The sequence below is a fragment of the Schistocerca piceifrons genome, chromosome 11, assembly GCF_021461385.2.
Source record: "Schistocerca piceifrons isolate TAMUIC-IGC-003096 chromosome 11, iqSchPice1.1, whole genome shotgun sequence".
In the NCBI taxonomy this organism is placed as follows: Eukaryota; Metazoa; Arthropoda; class Insecta; order Orthoptera; family Acrididae; genus Schistocerca; species Schistocerca piceifrons.
In genome coordinates, this window is record NC_060148.1 from 163,260,263 (window position 1) to 163,264,721 (window position 4,459).

Sequence of the window (4,459 nt, forward strand, 5' to 3'; positions counted from 1 at the left end):
ACACTTGCCTATATTCATTATGTATCCACTCTCTCCACGTATAAAAAAAGTTCAATAACTGTCGCTATAGTAACGGCGGAGATATAAAAAATGTCACCTTCTGGCTTAATAATTATCACGTGTGCATTCACACACGTCAGGTGACGGTCGACCGTCGGTTTCTTCACGTGCAGTGATAACGACTTACTGTCGTGCAACATCGGCTAAAACTCGTACGCAGACGTGGCAAGCGAATCGCAAAAGTCGTCGTACATCCCAACAGAAAGTAGGTACCGTATTCGTCACTGAAAAATGATATAAGCGACAGTATTTCCCATAATCGATCACTCTCCGAAGCTAAATGTTGCGTCGACTCATGGTAATTAAATTTCTTCTCAGTTCACAGGTTTTCAGTTCTTCAGAAAAATGTAAACTAACAATTTACAAAATGCCGCGGAAACAGGTGTGGGCCGAACATTCCGTTACAACTCGGGACGGCGTTTCTCGCAGCGACATTTTTGTCCCACCTGCTCTCGGCATTCTTATCGAGTTGAATTTGAGTAACAAATTAAGATTCGAACGAATCCCTCCACCGACTCTTTCCGGACCAGCTGCCTTCAGCCGTGCTGCGAAAGAAGGTGTCGATGTCTGCGACGCTGCTTCCCTCGTGCTTCAAATGTAAACAAGTCTTGGAAAGTAACTTCCTGGCAGATTAAAACCGTGTGCCCGACCGAGACTCGAACTCGGGACCTTTGCCTTTCGCGGGCACATGCTCTACCATCTGAGCTACCGAAGCACGACTCACGGCGGGTCACACAGGTTTACTTCTGCCAGTATCTCGTCTCCTACCTTCCATGTCTTGGAAATCCTCTGATTTCTCTCAACGCTAAGGCAAAAACAAAACGTAAGTTACTGCTGTACATTCTGATCTCTACAGCCTGTCTTTAGACAAAACTGACGTCTCTTAGTTTTACGTGAATACATGTTAAGTAACTAATTTTGCCTAAAACGCTACAGCGAATATTTAAATTTATTACTGCTTTTTAGCGTTACTCGAGCTAAGCATATTCAAATATTGCGATACCTCCACTGTTGTCACATGTGCTTCTGGGCGTCGGCAAGCAAATGTATCATTAACGGTGCTGAAAGCTCATCCCTGTTAAACTAGTATCGAGCTACTTAATAAAGTTTAAATGTGTTCTAAACGATAGAGCTTGCTCTGTTATTGGCCTTACTAAGAAAATACATTTAGCACTCGAAAAGATCCGTCGTGTTAGGAAGTTAATGAACTTAAAGAGCGTACTTTTCGTCTGGCTCTAGCTTTAATACACTTGAAAAACACTCAAAGACGGACATGTAGCCGTTCTTTTAGAACACTGTGGTGTACACATTCTTTTTCTATAGCCTTATTCATGTTTCTTGAAGCTGTTGCTTGTCACATTTTCCTTATTATGGCAGCTTCCATTGCAAAATGGCGCTATGGTTTTTTACATGTTCTCGCCACATATTAGAAGAGAGTTGCAACTGTCGTGGCGACAATGGAAGAGGGCAAGTTGTTATTGTTTTTTTTTATGTCGCATTGTCAGGTGCGCCGTCTGCTCTCCAGAACTCGCCAGTTCAGATGCTCCTCGGTCTGCTTGACCCCGTGCCGTGAACTAACCAGGCCTGTGACCGTTGGTGCTGCCCTTCTCTGTACACGCTCAGTACGCTCCCGTCTGGTACGGGTCCCACACACACGTGAGCAGTAACTCTGGCATCGGACGCAGGAGTGACTGGGGAGCAGACTCCCCCCACCCTGCCAGTGACCGCCAGTCCCCCACCTGCCTCACCCCCGGCTCAGACTGTGTGGTCACTCTGTCTCGTATCCCTGCAAATTGCTAAAGCTGACTCATTGCAATTGTAAATCATTTATACGTAGTCATCCGGCATTTGACATCTCCGTGATTTCACATTCCTGTACATTTAGACCGCGTTTCCACTTGACACCACTTTGCTATCTAATCAGGAGCTTACTGAGTGTCACTGATGCATCTTTCCGACCGTAGTTCATCAACGCATCATCACGGCTGTCGTCTGTTGCTGATGCACAGTGGTGACGTCATAATATCGACCACTCGCCACTCACACACGATTCTGCAGTGACACATATGCTCCCTCTGTAATCAAGTGAGCCGGCCGGTGTGGCAGTGCGGTTCTAGGCGCTTTAGTTTGGAACTGCGTGACCGCTACGGTCGCAGGTTCGAATCCTGCCTCGGGCATGGATGCGTGTGATGTCCTTAGGTTAGTCAGGTTTAAGTAGTTCTAAGTTCTAGGGGGCTGATGATCTCAGATGTTGAGTCCCATAGTGCTCAGAGCCGTTTTTTTTTTTTTTTTTTTGTAATCGAGTGAGCCCGACCTCATATTCTTCTTACTGAAATAATACACTGAGTGCTGAGTGCTCTGAGACATTTTCTTACCAAACGAACTGTTTTTCCATTTTTTTATGTCAGATTGTCTTTTACTCTCTGGCTTACAAGCACAAAACTGACAGTGCAGAACTTATTTTTTGGCTATATGAAGATAGTATCTGTCCTCGAAAGAACACGCTTCCCGTGAAAAGTTTCTAGAGAAGCTGCACGGTTATCAATGGTATCTGTTCTTTCGAGAACAGGTACCTATCTGCATACAGTTAAAGGCTACCCGGCCCTTTACCTTCTTCTGTGCGAATGTGCACAGTTTGCTCGAACTCTTACAGGACTCGTCAGTTTAGTCTGGCGTGCGTAATGAGTGAATGGGCAAATATCTGTTTGGAACATTACGAATATAAGTTGCGGACAGTGGCGCTGTCGTCAGTCCTCGGTGGCTCAGGTGGAGAGAGCATCTGCCATATACGCAGGAGATCCTGGGTTCGAGTCCCGGTCGGGGCACACGTTTTCAGCTGCCACCATAGCTGTATATCAACAATACCTGTCGGCAGCTGAGGGTTTGGATTAATTATCATTTTATTTTTTGGCACTGTTTCCGACTCGACCAGCGGATCGCGTGTGCTCTGTCGGTGACACGCTAATACTTCTGTAGCGTCTTCCATCTGGGAATTCTGCCGTAGTCTGCTTAACATTCCCGCCACATATTAAAAAAATACCGCAATTTTTTAATGACCATGTAAAACGAAAAGTTGTCATTTTTATTTCCTCTTGTAAAGTGTGCTTTCCGTCGCGTTTAAATATCCGACATCGCAAAGTCCCGTTTCTTAGCACTCTCTACCAAAGATTTAGTGTATTCGGCCATCGGTCGGTCGCGTCACGTCTGTCGTATACATGGCGCGAGAAAACAATTTGACCTAAAGGTTAGGACAGAAATACAGCGTCAGACGAAGGGAACAGAGTACAGGAAATAGTGCTCGCAGTCGAGTGTTTACGGCGCTATGGCAGCATGAAAACCGTGGTAAGTTTCAACTTTTTCTACGAGATACTCACGTTAATTAAGTGGTGGCTCACTTGTCATTTACTTTGACCCTTCTAAGACGTGGAACACGATCATGTGATTCTTTTCATTTCTAAAGAAGTGCGATGTGGTAAGTCAGCTAAGTAAATTCATGGGGATGTGATGCTTTAAGTAATTCTTTTCCTCATTGTGAAGACTGGTTGATGCAAAGACTGTGTGTGCATATACATTTCCTGTGAATTACCTTTCATTTTGAGCAAAAACGGCCACATGTCAGACTTCGATTACGTTCCTTTAGCGCCGAAAATGCGCAGTTGCGAACCTTAGTTGCTACACTCAAATTCCTATGTTTCGTACTCTCTCTCCATCCTACGCTTCAGTGTCAAACTCTTTCCCACACTCTGTGTATCCTCGGTGGACGGCAAACCTCGCTCAAACAGCATTGCTTAAATTATTAAATTTTTACGTACGATACACAGATATCACTGAATGACTCCCAACCCGCTCGTACGCTTATATTCCGCCACGTCACTGGGAAGCCAGCACGCGATGTACAAAATGACGAAATCAGCATCATATTTTCATAATGGCAGGTACTGATAGTGAACACATTTTAGACATTAATCAAATTCAGATGGTAGTAATGCAGAAGCCGAGTTGATTTTTCGGTTAATTCTGCGCCTCCTCCAGCCCAACAGAGCTTTGTCGCTGTCTCAGCGTCTTATTGTCGCTGCTAGCGCCGCGGAAAGTTGGCAGTTTTATCTATCCCGCGAGTAATGGCGCTTGCATGAAGTAAATGAAAACGGTAAAAAAAATGTACACCCAAGAGTTCGTCACCGAAATAAGAGTGAATCCGTTCTTGGCGTGGGACCTAATACTTAAAATATTCGAAATATCGGTGCACTGTCGCATGAGCGATTCGCGGTTCTTTTGATGCCTTAAGAACCGAGTTATGTTGGGAGGGATGGAAAAACCTGCCGAATTGTTATCTTGGATATTCGGGAATCCAGCCGGATGTTCGCGTCGTTCTCGCACGATATTTCAACAGCGTGCCTCG

At 45.0% G+C, this 4,459-nt stretch overlaps 1 non-coding gene across 1 annotated transcript; it reads left to right on the forward strand.

Moving 5' to 3' along the window:
- Window positions 1–2,811: 2,811 nt before the first annotated feature.
- Window positions 2,812–2,885, forward strand: Trnai-uau. The gene has a single exon. It is a non-coding gene; the product is annotated as a tRNA-Ile (tRNA).
- The last annotated feature ends 1,574 nt before the right edge of the window (window positions 2,886–4,459 follow it).